The following is a 19645-nucleotide window of genomic DNA, read 5'->3' as shown; positions in this document are numbered from 1 at the left end:
CACGAAGTAGAGTTACAAAGATGGTATTGGAATTATGGAATGCAGATTATGAGCACAGATTGAGAGTATGTGGATTCTAGACACTTGTACAGGGGAAAGAGGGTAATATGATAGAGGTTGCAACACTAGGCAACTCGTAAAGGTGGAGTAGGCTCTGATCACTTTCCTTGGAAATTTCCTCAATTTTATAAGCTAGGTTTTTAATCCTTTTTTCCAAGTAAGTCAAGTTTGCAGCTGCACGTAGTGCAACTCATTGTAAAGGTGGAGTAAGCTCTGATCACTTTCCTTAGAATTTTCCCCTAATGCAAAGCACATTTCCTTGTGGAAATGTATGATGCTGTGCATTAAGGTAATGGTCACTACCCAGACCGGTTTCCCTTTGTTTAAGTGCAGAGATACCTTTCCAAAAACTTGTAAAATCCCCCGGATCACCCAATAATGAGTGACCCGCAGGATCAGAAACTCGGTTGGCTCTACACTGGGGCAAGCTCCCCGCCACCGAGTAGAGCCACTCATTTGCTCATCTGGAAGAGTAACAGCTGTGCCTCAGTTAACTTCACAAGTTACAGCATTGGCCATTCATTACCCCACCATGCAGGCCCTTGGTGACAGCAACAGCCGAGCCTCAGTTAAAATTTCATGGGCTACAGCATTGTCATTCATTACACAAGCTTCCAACCGGTTTCGACCTTTATTGAGGTCTCATCAGTGGGAGCCAGACCTAAAAAAATGCCAAGGGTGAAGTAGTACAGAGCTTATGAATTTTACCTAAACAAGTTGACCTCATTAAATAAAAATCTCAGGATGAGAGTAAGATGTAGAAAGTTTTTTACCTTGGGTATATATTATGTTAAAGATACCAAGCAATTTTATAATCTAGGTTTTTAATCCTTTTTCCCAAGTAAGCAAACAGAGAAGTAAGTCAAGTTTGCAGCTGCACGTAGTGCAACTCGTTGTAAAGGTGGAGTAAGCTCTGATCACTTACCTTAGAATTTTCCCCTAATGCAAAGCACATTTCCTTGCGGAGATGTATGATGCTATGCATTAAGGTAATGGTCACTACCCAGACTAGTGTCGACCTTTATATAGGTGAAGCGGGCTCTAAAAATAAGACAATCCTGAAAGATCGCCCAAATTAGCGTTGTTCCACTCAGTGGGAGGCTCACCCCACCACCAAGCAGAGCCTCTCAAATAAGAGCAAGAGCCACACTGGTTTTGCCCTTTATTGAGGTCTCATCAGTGGGAGCCAGACCTAAAAAATGCCAAGGGTGAAGTAATACAGAGCTTATGAATTTTACCTAAACAAGTCAGTTGCCTAGTGTTGCACTACGTGCGGCTGCAAACTTGACTTACTTGTCTGTTTGCTTACTTGGGAAAAAGGATTAAAAACCTAGCTTATAAAATTGCTTGGTATCTTTAACATATATAATATATATATATATATATATAGCCAACAAGCATACAGTCAGGAATACATATCCATACTTAAAGTAGAAAAAGCCATCAAAGGTTGAAATGTAGAAAGGCAGCAGAAGTAGATGATATTTGACCAGAAATGCTGAAGTAGGTGGTACTCAGAAGGCCTGGACAGAGGGACGAATTCCCAATGATTGGAGTAGAGCTCTCATAGTACCCATATATAAAAAGGGAAATAAAACTGAATGTGAGAATTAGAGAGGTATTTCCCTACTGTGAGTGTTCCTGATAAGATTTATGCAAGTACACTTAAGAAACGCTTGAGAAGAATTGTGGAAGAAAAGCTTGGTGAAGAACAAGCTGGATCAGGCCAAATAGAGGCTGTCAGGATCAGATCTTCACTTTACAACAAATAGTTTAGAAATCATGGGAATATAACAAAGATCTGTATTTAAGTTTGTCGAACAGGGAAAGGCATATGACAAGGTTCCAAGAGAGAAGCTATTTAATACGCTACAGTCATATGTTGTCCATGGGGCATTATATCAAGCAATATTTTGTCTTTATTTGAGTTGTAAGTCAGCAGTTAGAATTGAAGGAAGTACTGGAAGATGGTTTAATGTTAAATCTGGTGTGAGACAAGGATGTACATTATCCCCTCTGTTATTCATTATTTATATGAATCGCATTATGAAGGAAAGTGGTATTAAACATGATCAAAATTGGCGGTGTTAATGTCAGCTCTTTGCTTTATGTGGACGATGTTATACTTCTAAATAAACCCACTACAAGTCTGCAAGATTCAATGACTAAATTGAATAACTGTTGTAATAGATATGGTATGAAGGTCAGCATTAAAAAGACAAAGAAAATGAAAATAGGTAGAATTGTTGAAAATGTCAACTGTGAATGGAGAACCTGTGGAACAAGTAAAACATTTCAGCTACTTAGGCACGATTTTTAGTGAAGATGGTAAATTCAATATGGAAATAGACAACAGAATCAACAAAGCTGGTATGGTAGGAAGTCAATTGAATAAATTCATATGGAATAAGAGAAAAATTAGTCAAAACACTAAATTAGCTGTATACAAGACAGTGTTCAAAGCAGTTTTAACTTATGGATCTGAGAGCTGGGTCAGAAGTAAAACACTTGACCAAAGACTAGAGACCGCAGATATGAGAGTCCTTAGAAAGATTAGAGGCGTGAACAGATGACATTAATGGCAATATCATATTAAAAATGAGGACATTAGGAAAGAACTTGATATTGTCAGCATCCAGGAATGCATTAGCAGAGCTAATCTCAGGTGGTATGGTCACTTGAATATAATGCGTGAGGAAAGATTAGCAAAACAAGTGTTCTCTACCAGGTTGACAGGAAAACGACCCAGAGGAAGACCAAGATATAGGTGGATTGATACGGTACAAAGTGCCTTAGATGATAGAAATATAAGATCTGATAATGTTGGAGTCTTGACAAGTAACAGACTGATTTGAAGGAAAATTGTAGATAGGAAGTTAGTAATGATGTAAATTTTTCATGTAGTACTATCATATCCTGTACACCCCTTGAGGGTACATGGCAGGAATTTGATGATGATAATATATTATTATTATTATTATTATTATTATTATTGTTCCGGGAAACTCCAAGGAGTCGACAGACTCATCGAGGGAGGCCCTAACATCATGTCTGGAACAACTATTCAACATTTACACAGTATCTATCATACCTCGCCTTAAACTCATTCACTGTCACAGCATCCACTACAGACTCAGGGAGCGCATTCCACTCATTCACTACTCTAAAAGTAAAGAACCTAGCTCTAACACCCTTGTCAACCACGTTCTTGCCCAGCTTCCATGCATGGCCCTTAGTCCTCCCACCACCAGTCATATTTTCAAAAATATCTTCTGGATCAATCTTATAAAAACCCTTCAGTAATTTGAATGTCTCAATCATATCACCCCTCCTTCGTCTATCGTCCAATTTCTGCAACCCACAAATCCTCAACCTATTCTCATAAGGTTCATTCCACAGACCTGCTATCATCTTGGTCACTCATCTCTGCCCTCTCCACTTCCTCCCCATCACGAAGAAACCCTGGTGCCCATAACTGGGCACAGAAGTCCAGATGGGGTCTTATCAAGGCTCGATACAGAGGAACAACAACTTGCTTCTCTCTGCATGTTAAAGTATTTTTCATAAGCCAAGTGATTTGGTGAGCTGTTTTAGTTACTTTTGCAATGTGCCCCCTAAACTTCAACTCCCTATCCACCAGTACTCCCAAATCCCTGGCCTCATCAATCTCCTGGAGTACGGTTCCACCTATGCGATATACTGCTGCTATTCTTTTCTTATATAGCCACCTTTTCAGGACATTTTAATTAAACTAAATAACCAGGACATTTTAATTAAACTAAATAACATCAGAAATAATTTTTGGTGTAAAAACTGTTCAAAATACAAAAATTATGAAAGTAAGTTATGACATGCTGAAAATGTATCGCTGCCTATTTGCATAGGCAATCAAAAATTGCCTCATTTTCATTGGAAGACTAGTAGAACAACTGTAATATCTCTGCTACTTAGATACAATTTTTAGTAGGTGGCAAATTAAATTTGAAAATAAACAGAGTAAGTGATGCTAATATGACAAGGAGTTAATTGAATACATTTATATGTGATAAGAGACATTACCCACGCTGAACTAACGGTGTACAAGACAGTCCGTATGTTAAAACTTAAGTGCTGGGAGGACATAATGTGGTTTAATGAAATATTTAGAGTACTAGGAAAGGATTAAAAACTAATTTTAATACTTCCAATAGTTTGTCTCAGTCACTGAGACAAACTATTGACATCTTCATGGAATACAAATAACAATACATACACACACACAACACAGTACTAAATTAATCATGTGGGTGATTCTAAATGCTTATGTAGGTGGTGTGCCTCTCCGGGCGTTTGTAGGTGATCTAGAATGCAAAGTGGGGCCTCTGACAATTATTGTTTCTGAAATTTTGGGAAGTTTGATGCATCCGTATTTATTTAAATTTGGTTTTTTGAGTTCTGCCGCAGAGTCTAAAAACAGTCTTAAAGAATTCCAAAAAAGAAAAAATAAACACATCAAAAAGTATAACATTCTGTGTAAATCTAAATCACAACCGCTCCATACAGTGGTGAATCTACCTTCAAAAAGTCTTGACGATGATAGAACCAGTGCCCTAAGCTTCGCTCAAAATTTTGCTGTCTCACCAAAAGAAGCTGCCATTGCTAAACATAACGTACAGCATAGAACGCAGAATCTGATGCTTAGCTCCATAAATAGCCAACAACACCAGACTTGACATCGTTAATATCTTTTACTAGTTGTCACCTCCAAAAATAAATTTATCTTCTGGTCAACTGTGCTCTCAGAAAGTTACGGAAAAAAAAGTATTGTCAGCAGAGCAGATAAGAGTAATGCCACGGAATATAATCAAAAAATAGATATGATTTTCCGAGATTGCACTACCTACATCCCATTAGATTACTATCGCACAAAAAACCCAAGTTACAAAATTAAAAAACTTACTTAAAAAAGTGTCTTTCTGGCTACTGGACAATACAAAAAAACTCAAACCCTTGGTTTCTTGTTTCCCCCCCCTCCCCCAGGCTATATCTTCTTTTGCAGCTTGTCCCACTTAACTAGGGTTGCTGTTTGTGGTGAGTCTTCTCCACATCCTTCTGTCTTGGGCTATAACCACATCCAAGTTCTTCATCCTGAAGTTCTCCTCAACCACCTCCCTCCATCTCTTCTTTGGCTGCCTGCGCTTCCTCCTCCCCTGCACATCCATCCGCATAACCTTTCTTCCTACATATTCGTCCTCCCTCCTCATCACATGACCAAACCATCTCAACCTTGCCTCCTGTATCTTCGCTCCTAAGTTCGTAACTTTCGCCATCCCCCTCACATAGTCATTTCTCAGACGATCCTTTCTGGTCACACAGCACATCCACCTAAGCATTCTCTTCTCTGCCACCTCCATCCTGCTGATGTTATTTTTCTTCATGGCCATAGTTTCCATAGCATATGTCATAGTTGGTCTCACTGCTGTCCTATAGATTTTGCCTTTTAGATTGATCGGCACCCTCTTATCACATAGCACTCCATCCATCTCTCTCTCTCTCAAGTTCCTCCATCCTGCTTGTATCCTGCATCCCACTTCCTTCTCAGCCCCTCCATCCTCTTCCACTGTTGAACCTAAGTCCTAATTCCTCCCCAAAGACCTACAATAGTAGATGCCACTAACGCTCCATGGTACAAATTGTCAAAACAGCTGCCTAACTCTCTTACCCCCCCACTCACTGGACTTACCACATCCCATATAAAAAACTCAACCCACTTTAAAACCTTGATTGAGAATCTAAATAACATGATGTATTGTACGCTTTGACATCACCTCACTGTTTACCAATATTTCCTAAATGATACCTTAACACTTAAAAAACGTTTTCTCCTCAGATATCTGAGATCTCTTTTCCTTTGCCATCAATTCTGGTTATTTTTCTTGGAAGAACAAAATTTATAAACAGATAGAGGGAGCTGCTGTGAGTTCCCCCCCCCCCTGCCAATTTTTACATGGAAAATTTTGAAAAACGAACCATAGACATTCCATCTCAAACCTTCTATCTGGCTAAAATATGTAGATGATGTGTTTTCTATTTGGCCTCATGACCCAGACACATTAGAGTCCTTATTCAGTCTCCTCAGTAGTCTACATCCAAGAATCCAGTTTATGATGGAAAAGGAAAATAACAATAGTTCATCCTTCCTAAACACCTTAGTAACACGCCTCCTAATGCTAACCTTTCCTTTACTGTATATAGAAAATCCATTCACACAGACAGATATGTTTACAAACTTTCCCACCACCATCCCTCTCAACAATATGGCATTATTAAAACTCTAACCAATAGAGCCCATAATCTTTGTTCCAGTGAAACCCTCTTTCAACCACATGCACACCTCCTTCCTTTCCAATAGCTGCAGTGATTACAGAATTTAAAAAATTATCAGGTCCTTGGCCATCTCAGAAGGATTTCAGAAATTCCATCACCATCCCCTATCTGTGGCATATTAGGAAAAAATAGCCAAGTCTTTAAAAAAGTACAATGGCTACACAGCTTTTAAGCCCCAATGGAAACTTGCTACCCTTATCCATTCTACCAAAGATCACCCCCCCCCCCTCCTTCCCCTGCTTAAATTTAAAAAGGAAAGACTGTTTTTGGAATCTGCAGCAGCACCACTCAGAAATCAACCTAATCTGAGCAAATATGGATGCATGAAACTTCCCAAAATTTGGGAAACAATATATTTGTTTCCCAAACAATAATTGTCAGAGGTCCCACTTTACATCCTAGGCCACCTACAAACACCCATAGAGGATGCACCAACCTAGATAGGACTTTAGAGTCACCCACGTGTTTCATTTAGTATTGTATTGTCTTTGTGTGTTATAAGTTATTTGTAATCCTTGAAGATGTCTCAGTGACTGAGACAAACTATTGGAAGTATTAAAATTAGTTTTTAATGCTTTCCTAGTGCTGTAAATATTCCATTAAATTTCGAATATGATGTACAAGACAGTGTTTGAATTGATTTTAACTTATGAATCTATGTTTTGTTAGAAATAGTTCTGAGAAAAATTAGTAGAGTGAATAGTCAGCATCAGTAGGAAAATCAGTTAAAAAAATAAATAAAACAACAATCTTAGAAATGAACTTGATAGTTGACATTTAAGAAATGTGTATCCACAGGTAATCTGAGGTTATTACTATTACTATTATTACTATTATTACGGGCAACTCCAGGGAGTCATTAGACTCATCGAGGGAGGCCCCAAATCATATTCATCACAACTATCTGACATTCATGCAGTATCTATCATACCTCGCCTTAAACTCATTCACTGTCACAGCATCCACTACAGACTCAGGGAACGCATTCCACTCATTCACTACTCTAAAAGTAAAGAACCCAGCTCTAACACCTTTACTAACCACACTTTTGCCCAGTTTCCATGGATGTCCCCTAGTCCTCCCACAACCAGCCCTGTTCTCAAAAATATCTTCTGAATTAATTTTATAGAAACCTTTCAGTAATTTGAATGTCTCAATCATATCTCCCCTTCTCCGCCTATCAACCAACTTTTGCAACCCACAAATCCTCAACCTATTCTCGTACGGTTCATTCCACAGACCTGCTATCATCTTGGTCACTCGCCTCTGGATCCTCTCCACCTCCTCCCCATCAAGAAGAAACCTAGGTGACCAAATCTGAGCACAGTAGTCTAGATGGGGTCTTATCAAGGCTCGATACAGAGGAACAATAACATGCTTGTCTCTGCTTGTCAACGTATTCTTCAGCAACCAAGTGATTTGATGAGCTGTTTTGGTCACTTTTGCAATGTGTCCCCTAAATTTCAATTCCTTATCCACCAACACTCCTAAATCTCGTGCCTCATCAATTTCCTAGAGCTGGGTTCCACCAATGCAGTAAACTGCCGCCAATCTTTTCACCCCAAAATGCATAACCTTACATTTTGCCACATTAAACTGACATCCATTCTGCTTAGCCCAGACCTCCAATCTATCCAAATCATCCTGCAAAATTTTGACGTCATCTGCATTCACTATTGCCCTACCCAACTTCGCATCATCCGCAAACAAATGAACTGTTCCTCTCAGATCATTTCCTATATCATTTATGAACAAATTAAACAGCAGTGGTCCAAGAACAGATCCTTGTGGCACACCACTAGTCACAGGCCGTCTTGTGGACTCTACTCCCGAGTAAACCACTCTCTGATATCTCTCCGTCAATCATCCTCCTATCCATCTCACCAACCCTATGTCCATTCCCATATGCTGCAATTTACTGATTAGAATTCCATGTGGAATCCTGTCAAAGGCCTTGGCAAGGTCCAGTAGAATCACTGTAAACCCATTACCCTTATCCAGTTCAGCCGTCACTGTGTTATAATACGTGAGCAAGTTACTGAGGCATGACCTACCCTTCACAAAACCATGCTGTCCCCGATACAGTATCCCATTTTCTTCTATCCAATCTTGTATTTTCCTCTTGACTATTTTCTCTAAGACCTTGACAATGATTCCTGATATGCTAATCAGTCGGTAATTTACAACAGCAGTCTTGGAACCACCTTTATGCAGTGGAACTATTTTCCCCTCTTTCCACCCGCTCGGGACTAACCCAGACCCGAGACTCAAATTAAACAAAATGGTCAAGGGTACTGACAATTCTTTAGCTGCTTCTCGTACAACACGAGCTGGTATACCATCCAATCCCACAGATGTATTGACATTGAGGTTATGCAATAGACTACTCACCTCCACTTCATTAACCACAATTCCCGTATAATCTACTGGTTTATTCGTTTCTGCAATGTCACCACCTGGATGATATACTTTTGCAAAGTGCTCACTCAGTAACTCAACTATCTCAACTGATTCAGTTACCTCCCTACCATCGGCATTCTTTAAAATCAATCTGCCATGTACATTTTTCCTTTTACTTGCTACATATCTAAAAAACTGTTTAGGATTCTCTTTAGCCTGCATGGCCAATGTTCTTTCGTAATCCTTTTTTGCTTTTCTTACCACACTCGTCACCCTTCTGGCCTGCGCTTTATACCGTTCATGTGCCTGCCGGTCACCCTTCTCCTTAAATTCCCTCCATAGTTGTTTCTTTTTTTGCAACTCAAGCTTAATGGTGTTATTCATCCATTTAACCCCTACTTGATTTATTATTCGGACTCTAGGTATACAGTCAGCCATTGCTTCATGCAAGCACTTCTTAACTACCTCCCATGCACTATCAACTTCTAGTCCTTGCAGTTGTACATGCCATGGCACTGAAACCAATCAAACTCCTAAGCTTGTCGTACTTTCCTGCCCGATAATTCCACATGTACCCTGTCTTAATTGAAAATTCTACACCTTTAGCCACCTCCCAGGTTAAGACCCTATGATCACTCTCACCGATTGGTGGCAGTGTGGTCATATTTGTTACAGCCAAATCCTCAGATGTAATTACTAGGTCAAGCACTCTCTGACCCCTAGTATTTTCCATTACATGCTGTCGCAGATAGTTATCCCTTAATAACCGCATAAAATCCAGTTCCTTCCTCCCGTGTGTCCTCTTCTCACTCCAATCAATGCGACCAGAGTTGAAATCTCCCATAATAATCACCCTCCTTCCACCCATTTCTTCTATTTGCTTGTGCATACTGTCACCACCATCTTTTCCATCACCTGGTCTATAGCAGCACCCAATTGTATATTTAGTTCTGCTAGCCACAATCTCACACCAAATGGCCTCAAATGTGCTCTTTTCTCTATCCTGCAATTCAACTTCTATTCTCCTTGGCTGGAGCTCATCAGCTATCATCAATAATACTCCTCCCCCCATTTTATTCTCTCTGTCATTCCTGAACACACTATACCCATCACATTCAATCCCACTAGTTATATCATCTACAGTCAGCCATGTTTCACTAATACCTATAACCTGTGGTCTGGAAGTGCCAACCATGGCCAAAAACTCTTCCTTCTTGTTCCTAATACTCCTAGTATTAGTGTACATGAATTTAAGACCCCCATTAGCCCCAACCCTACGTTGATGCCTTATATTAACTATCCCACTCTGATTTGTTGTCCTTATTTGCTCTGGCATATTATATTCATTCTTACATTCAACTGCCTCCTTAAGGACTGTATCTCTACCCCCCCCTAACAAATCTAGTTTCCCTGAATTTGCACATCCACTACATTCAGCAACACTTTCTCAAGTCTTCTTACACCGTAACCATTCAAATGCAAGCCATCCATCTTATATAGATCCTTTCGCCCATCAAACTCACTCCACACATCCACAAATTCCACACCACTCGTCATACATAACCCACGCATAAAGTCATTTGCAATTATAGCCCTCCTTTTAAACATTTCACTGTCATACCGTGGCAAAAGACTAATCATTCTAACTCTCTCACTCTTTTCTTTTGCTACCTCAAACAATTCATTCAGGTCTTCTATCATTTCCATTTTATCTCCTTTCAAATCATTCGTACCTGCCACAACAATCATTTCTTTCACCCTTTCCTTTTGCTCTCTAATAGATGCAGTTACGTCCTTTATGGTCGCACCAGGTTGGTACGATTTTGTCAAGTCCTCTACTAACACACCTCGTACTAACGAGTCTCCATACAGCACTCTATCCTTCATTTTGTTCATGTTCACATTCATACGTCTATTTTTCCTGTCATACCTTTTATTATTGGTTGGTTCATTCAGTCTACTTTTATTCATGCACTCTAGCTGCTGTTTTGCTCTTTCTATCGCACTATTCAACAACGCGATCTCACTCAATGCATCTATCTCATCTTTTTTGTTCTCTGAGAAACCATTTATACTATCATTCACACTTTCTCCATTCACACTCTCACAATTTTCATGTACAACCTTGCCGTTTCTTGTCATATCCCTATTTCCTTCATTTTGAAGGTTGACAAAAATATCACACTCACGATCCGAAATACACTTCAATTCCGCATTCTCCCTACATTTTCTACACACATTCAATCCTTTATCATCATCTAACCACACTCTGACCGCACTCCGCAAAGCGTACATTTCACAGCTAGTACACTGACTCATTTCTTTTATGCTACCGTTCTTAGATAACGATGGCGAACCTTCATTACTGGCTGCCATTTTCCTACGCACAGGTGCCATATTTATCTGTAACGTGTTTTGTCAAATTAAACGTTATAACACACCAAAAATAGACGCACTAAAATACGCAAGGCAAACAAAACAAAACTACACAATATTAAGTAATTTGTATCGATAACTGAAAATGATACTTATCTTATCTGGAGCTTGCACGAACACTACTCATTACGAATTCATCTAGCAGCGACTTCCGACATAGATTATGTTATAAAACACTTAGTACACTAACCACGTTAATAAAGCTCTAATAATATACCAAAATTATTGAATCCAAAACACCAAAACAAAAAAAATTGAATCCAAAACACCAATAAATCAACAAAAAACACAAATCTCTCAGGAGCTCTCCGATAGCACGACCGTTCACCAGCTAGCCTCGACACCAACCTAAAGGGGTTATCTCCATTATTTTTTATTATTTGTATTTTGCCATTATTTTATATTACTTTTGAATACATAAGAGTGACCGATGCAATTGAGTTACTTTAAGTTGTAATTGTTAATTTGAGTTGCAATTGTGTTACTTTAAAAGACGAAAAATAAAATTATTATTACACGAGACCCCCTCCCCCCATAGAGTTAAGGATTCAACAAGGGAGGATGTAGATCATGCACTCACTTCAACAGGTTGATGTGAGTGCAAGAAAGGGGTGAGAGCTAATTTTTTCTCTCACAGAGCAAGAAGTGGGTGGAAGAGAAAAAATCTAGCTCTCACCCCATTTCTTAATTGCACACAAACTTAACTTCTATAGATGCCTCCCCCCCCTCCTTGTCCTCATCCCATCTTCCATATAATGAAACATTTCATCAGTTGATAACCTATAATGATTTTTCAGAAGTTTGTCAACTTCTACCATATCACTCTCTCTCTCTCTCCTGTTTACCAGTGCTTGCCATTTACATACTCTCAATTTGTCTTTGTAATTTACATTCCATAATCTTGATATCATATTCACTATTTTTTGCACCTTTTTCCAATGCTGGTTTGTTGAATCCAAAGGCTTTATAAAGAGACAAAATGACTTCCTTATCCGTAGATGTAAATGTTCATTTGAACATCACAATTATCCTCTGATTTGTATTTCTAATTTTTGCAGTGTGACTTGTGAACCTTCAGTTTCCTCATCATCATTCTTAGGGACAATCCCTGTTGCTGAGTTCCCTCTTCCTGGTTATTCTGTTTCTGGCTTTCATCTTTAGTAGTTTATAACCTCTTCCGATTGATCTAACACCTCCAAGAATGTATATTTTGGCCATCCTCTTCTTCTGGCATCTCTTCTTCTAATATGCTTATAATTCATTTGTAATGTCTCCATATGTGACCCAGGAATTTCGTTTTTCTTTCTATGATTGTCTTCTCGAATACTTGGCTCGCTTTTATTTCATGTAAGACTTAGTTTTTCTTTCTCTTCAATTTACTCCTAGCAATATTCTCCAAGAGCACATTTAAGATGTTTCAATTATTTTTCATTCTTCTGCTATTATAGTCCATCTCACAACCATATAGGAATATGCTCCAAACAAATGTTATATAAATCTTTCCCATATGTCTTTACTTATCTTACTTGTCATAAATGATCTCTTTTCTTTAATACTTCTTTTGCCATGGCAGTTCTTCCTTGGATTTACAACTTCTCGAATAGTTCCTCCAAGATATACGAGGAATGATTTTACTCTCCCCCCCCCGGTGTTCCAGGCTGGTAGGCCGGCTCTTCTTGAATTCTGATGACTCGAGACTCAGGGTAGCCCCTGAGTTTCAAAACGTGACATAAAAAGGCTTATCATTTTATATATATATATATATATATAGGGTAGATATATATATAGGAAAATTAGCTTGGCTAGCAAGAAACGAGTGATCATTTTGAATGACTTTAATTGTGGTAATATAGATGGGAATCAAGAGACTTCATATGGGTTGGGGGGTGGGGACAAAGAAAATGAATTTCTGGAGTTTTTGAGAAACAATTACCTTAGGTAGTAAGTAAGAGGGGTACACAAGGATCAAGCTTATTGGATTTGATCATCTCATCAGATGATGTTATAAATTGGGTGTCAAATCTTCCACTAATTTGTGAGAGTGATCATGAGGTGATCACCAGTAATTTGAGGACGTTTGTTAGAAAGGGATATACGTGGAATTATAAGGCTGGTAATTATGAAATGCTCAGGAAACAGCTTGCAGTAATAATTTGGCATGATAAATACAGAATTTCATTTGTGCAATTTTTTATTTTATGGAGGGTGGGAAAAGGACAAGAGGACATCCTTGAAAGCTAAGAATGAATGCCGCTAAGAAGGGGGATGAGGGCTAGATTTTTCTCTCATAGGGCGGTGTGTGTGTGTGATTGGAATGGATTGCCATTGGATGTTGTGTGTGCAAGCACTGTGAATGAATTCAAGAATAAGTGTGATAGCTGGTGCATGCAGTATGCGGCCTGCCTCGATGAGTCTCTGAAACCCTGGAGGGTCCCTTGAAAATAATAATAAAAATTTGGAAGAAGTAACTGGATAGAAAGGCTATCACTGCTGTTTGGGCCCTGTGAGTCTCAGAAACCCTGGAGGTCTCTCTTGAAAATAATTAAAATTTATTATTATTATTATATTATTACAATAAAAAGTTATCACTGGCAGTGCAGGAAACAACCTTCGCGTATCACACAGCGGTGCATAACCACAGCTTTAACTCCATGGACTGCACAACAACCATTGTGAAAAAAATTTTCAACGATAAATTCAGGTCTTCGCAAACAAAGTGCAAAGCAATAATAACAATGTTATTGCTCCATTAGCAACAAAGCAGATTGAGGAAGAGCTAAAAGAAGTTCGTTTTATATCAGTACTAATCGATTTATCAAACCACTTTGACATGAAATTATTGCCTCTGGTCATTAGATACTATCATCCAGAAAAAGGTGTGAATGTGTTGGAGTTAGTTAATTTAGGTGGTGAAACTTCAGAACTTTTATTTTCTTACGTATTGGAAGTGTTACAGAAGTTAGATCTCCTGAAAAAGATTATTGCTATATTAGCAGATAATACAAATACAAACTTTGGTGGAAAGAAGACAAAGGGAAAGGATAATCTGTATTTCATAATGCAAGAAAACACTGTGAACAATTTAAAAGGAATTGGTTGCCCTGCACATGTGATACATAATGCTGTGCAGACTGCTTCAGATTGCTTACCTATCCAACCTATCCATCTTCAGTTAATAATTAACAAGATTTACTAACATTTCCACATATATTGTGTACAAGTTGAGGAACTTAAATCATTTTGTGAATTCACAAACACTATAAAACTGTTTTGGGTAGCAGCAAGGCAAGATGGTTCTCTCTTTTGCCTACAATCCGGAGGGTTATTGAAATGTTCCCTTCATCGAAGTCATATTTTCTTTCTATTGACAAATGTCCTATCAGTCTCAAAAATTTCTTTGAAAATCCACTTTCAATTCCACTCTGGCATTTCCTTGCCAGCCAGTTAAAAACCTTTTATGATACCATTAAATGTATTGAAAAGCAAGATATAATAACAGTAATTGAAATGAAGGATGAAACAAACTGGTGAAAGGTTAAATTGTAGGAAGGTAGAAAAGTTTCTTACAGCTACTGTGAGAAAACAGTTGCAAGAATTAGAAAGAGAAGGACATGTAACAGTTGAAAAGTTTGAAAGCTATGCAGTAGATTTCTACTGCACCTGTATTGAATATATATTCAGGAGTGGTGCACACCATTTGTCACACCTCTTCAGTGTATGGATTGGATTAATTTGAAGGGAAAGAATCCTGTGACTTGGAAGAACATACAAGAAAGCTACATATTCATGCAGACAGTGTCACCGAGTTTTGCTGTGAATGAAGAGGACTTATTTGATGAGTTTGTATGTGTGAAAAAATATTGTGAAAGCAAATTTGAAGTGTGACATGTGAATAGAAGGATCCAAGTGTCAGTGATAAATGGTCTGAAATGTTTGCTCATTTTACAAAGCAGGGTGTAAATTCTGGGAGTATTAAATGCCTAGTTAGGTTTTGTTTAGCACTGCCAGGAACTAATGCAGCTGTTGAACATGTTTTTTCATTAATAAATGCGCTCTGAACAGATGAAAAAAACAGACTTAAAATTGAGACAGTAAATGATTTAATCATTGTAAAGACATATTTTAAGAATTTCTCTTGTGCTGATTTCTATGATCAAATATCAAAAGAAGAAAAAAATTCTTGAACAGATCCATAAATCTTATAAATATTTTTCTAATTAAATATGTTTGATTAATAATCCTTTAAAAAAAAAATCAGCTAACGCATAGGGAGTAGGCGAGGCCGTTTAGCCCTATCTAACTTTTGGAGACTGAGTGGACAGTTCAGTCTCCACTGGCAGCCAATCAGAGATAACTGGCCCAAGGCTATCACTAATTAAGTGGCACGCAGTGAAGAGAGACGGCTCAACAAGTGCCGCCATCTCGTGGTCCCTGGCCCTAACACACTATATTTAATGTCTGAAATAATGTGGGTTCTACGGTCGATTTTCTTGAGTTTTCGGGGAAAAAAATCCGCTTGCCCGTGCCAGATATCGACTAACTCAGGTGCCGGTTCGATAAACGGCTTAGAAAAATTTCCTCTAGTTGCTTATTAGATTTGAAACAAAGTCTTCCTTCATGCGGTCAAGCACCCTGGTGTGCAAATGCCACATCCACTGAGCTGCAAGCTCTGATCATTGCAGGATGGTAACAGCAATAGCCGAGCCTCAGTTAAAACTTCATTGGCTACAGCATTGCCATCCATTACCCTCCCGGAGTACTCAAGGTGGATTTAATGTTAATGTATGTTTATAGCAGTATTTAATTTAAAGTGCAACATATATAATAGTTTTATTTTTGGTTTTCTTAATTTTTAACATCCCGTTTTTTTACAAAATGTCCCAGATTTTATTAAAACATTATGGGAACCCTAGGGTAAATAGAACAGAAATTAATGAATCAAGAGATAAAGTGTGCAATGTAGAGGAAGAAGGTATTATGGAAGATGCACAAGATCAGTTGCATGAGAATGGTAATTAAATTTGAACTCATGGGGCTGAACCAGCACCTTATCTATTGGCTAAATGTGCTATAGCCCAAGGGGCACCATTGACCCAAGGGTGCTTAAGAACCGAGTATGTTGAATTAAATAAAAATGTGCAATGTCGATTATTTTAAAATAATTTTTTTGCAACGAAAGTTATTTAATTATTGTTCAATCCAATGTGATTAAGGCGCCAAATTTTTTTTAGCTTGGGGTGCTCAAACCTGTTAAGATTCCACTGGCCTGAACAGTAGATTAGTTGGTGGATTGGAGATTGGCTGTCTTATAGGTTTCAGCGAGCGATTAAAAAGAGCAGGTGAGGAAGGTTTCTTGCTTGATAAGAGTAGCAAAATGACGGTATGATCAGCAGGTAGCTAATGTGGCTGAAAAAATCCTAGGGAATTTTTTCGATATGTGGCCAATAGAAGAAAGAATTATTATAGAAAGATAACCTTTATTTATTGATGAAAATGGAGGAATGATAACCGTTGCAGAGGATATAGTTGAGGTATTTAATGAGGCAATTTATAAAGGTATTTCATTCTTTCAAAGGAAAGGAAGAGAAAATGTTAGTAAGTGAGCAGGAGGTATATGAGGAATTGAATGAACTTGAAAATATAAGGCTGTAGTATTTGATGCTATTTCACCACGTGTTTTGAGGGAATGTTCCAGAAGTTAGCAATAGCTTTTACATATCTTTTTAACATGAATTGTGCACTGGGCCAAATTAGTGGAAAGAGGGTAAAATTGTTCTGATTCATAAGGGAATAATAAGAGTAACGCTTTGAATTATAGACCAGTCTGGAGTTGTGGTTAAAGTGTTAGAAAGATTAGTTAGGACCAAGATTCAGAATTGGTTGACAATAGAAAAATATTCCTTGATGGCCAGAATGGGTTTGTTAAAGCTATCTGCTTGTTTATAATAAAGTAATAAAAGCATTGGATAAGGTTAATGCATACATAGTGGTATATTTAGCTTTTCCAAAGGCTTTTATTAAATTGCCAGTAATTAAATTGGAACTCATGGGATTGAAAAGTAAATTAGTTGGCTGGATTGGAGATTTGCTGTCTGATAGGTATCAGTGAGTTGTCTATGGAAGAGATATCTCAGGAGAATAAAGTTACTGGTGGTATGCCCCGAGGGGTCTGTTTTTGGTTTATTGCTCTTTAATTTGTATGTAAATGATTTTGGGAGATGTCTGAATGGTGATATGCGGGTGATGCATATTTGGAGACAATCATCAGAAGTAGAGTGGATGCTGTGGCATCCGCTTGAGGACTTTGCAAGAAGAGTTGAATACGAAGGCTGAATGGGTAAACGAGTAGTGATATCAATTCAATGTTGCGAAGAGTAAGGTTTTGAAATTTGAGATGTAGAATACACAATCGGTGGAAATATCTTGGAATAGGTAGAGGATAAAAAATCTGGAAGTGATTGTGGCAAAGAACCAAAAATTTCGGGGGTATATTGATAAAATTGTAAGCACAGCTGATAATGTGATTGATGCGGTTGACACCGACTTGTAGAAGTGAGGATGTTATGGTTCCCTTGTATGAGACTGATCAGGCTACATATGGATTACTCTGCACATATTTGGTTACCTCGTTTTCAAAAAGATGTATTGGGGAAAGATTGGAGAATTGACTAAGGTGGTTTCTGGAATGTTGATTATGAAGACAAACTGAAAAAATGCCATTTGCAAGAATTAGTGGATAAGATGAGAAGAGTGGATATGATCGAGGCATATTGACTATCAAGAAGTTATTACCTGATTAATGTGGAAGTTTTGCATAGAAAGGGTGAAGATTGGGAGAGAACAAGAGGTCATCCTTGGAATCTGTATAAGGAGAGTGTGAGCAGGGGGATGAGGAGAAGGATATTTCGCATGGAGAGTGGTGAGTAATTCGAATGCATTGCCCGAGTGTATGGTGAGCGCCAAGAAAAATGTTTAAGGAGTGGTATGATAACCTGTGTGTGTAAAAGTAGCATCTCCCGTGAAGTGTATTTTGACTACATGGAGATTTTAATAATAATAATGATAACTGAACAATTCGATGGATAAATAAAGCAAAAGAAATCAGTTGGCTACAGTATATAAGAGAAACCACTTGAATTGATCATGAAAAGTCATGATATTCAAGAATGTTCTTACAAAAATTTGATCTTTCTGTCACTGCATATAAGAGAAACTACACTTGAATTGATCATGAAAAGTCATGATATCCAAGAATGTTCTTACAAAAATTTGATCTTTCTGTCACTGCATAACGCGATTTTCTTGTTTATTGCGAACAATTTACTCTGGTGTATTGAAAGACATGACTGATTTTCAGACAGTATAATGAGAAAAAAGTTACAAAGAATAATTTAAAGAAACTACTAACGTGTTTTATTCTAAAACGAGAGTAGTCGAAGTTTTTCAAATGTTAAAGTTTCAAGACGGATGGATAGTCAATCTCTATCAACTTTTAATGATATTGATTCCCCAAGCTCTCAGGGAAGCAAGACAATCTAAAGAGAGAGAGAGAGATAGTAGCAGGCTATTTCCTCTTGAAGAGGTTCTGTATCAAAGTTCTGAATTAAAGGGTAATTCATTAGCTTGTGATTTTTAACGTGGACTTTGGATCTCCTTCATACATCGAAAGATTGAGTCTCTTGTAGTTATCAAGTGGCGTGATTTTGTTGATAAAAGCGTTGGTTTCCTCTAGCTTCTGCCCTCAAAACTGAGTGCAGTAGCTTAGTGAGAGCTATTATGTAAAACTAACTACATCCCCTTTTAGGTCAAACAGATTCTGTTGAGAATACACGGTTAACATTATAAAAAAATCAGCTAATTCCTTTTTACTCCGATACGGGAGTATATAGGGAGTAAACGAAGCTGTTTTTAGCCATATCTAACTTTTGGAGACTGAGTGGGCAGTTCAAACCCCACCGGTATCCAATCAGAGATAGCTGGCCCAAGGCTATCACTAATTAAGCGGCATGCAGTTAAGAGAGACGGCTCAATAAGTGCCGCCATCGCGTGGTCCCTAACCCTAACACTCGTATTTTTAATGTCTGAAAAAATAATGTGGGTTCTACGGTCGATTTTCTTGAGTTTATGGGACCGAAAAACCCGAGTTTCTGGGTGGAAAAACCCACTTTCCAGTGCCAGAGATCAACTAACTCGGGAACCGGTCGAAAAAAGGCTTAGAAAAATTTCCTCTAGTCGCCGACTACACTCGAAATGAAGTCTCCCTCGTGCGGCCAAGCGCCATTGTATGCAAACGTGTAGCTCAGTGGTTAAAATTATATAACGTATGATAATATTTCTTTACAGTTGACTTTGTAATGCTTATATATATATATATATATATATA

This window comes from Typopeltis vanoorti, chromosome 9, assembly GCF_054136105.1.
Source record: "Typopeltis vanoorti isolate ZY-2024b chromosome 9, IOZ_Tvanoo_1.0, whole genome shotgun sequence".
NCBI classification, from domain to species: domain Eukaryota; kingdom Metazoa; phylum Arthropoda; class Arachnida; order Uropygi; family Thelyphonidae; genus Typopeltis; species Typopeltis vanoorti.
Note: the sequence above shows the minus strand (reverse complement) of the source record.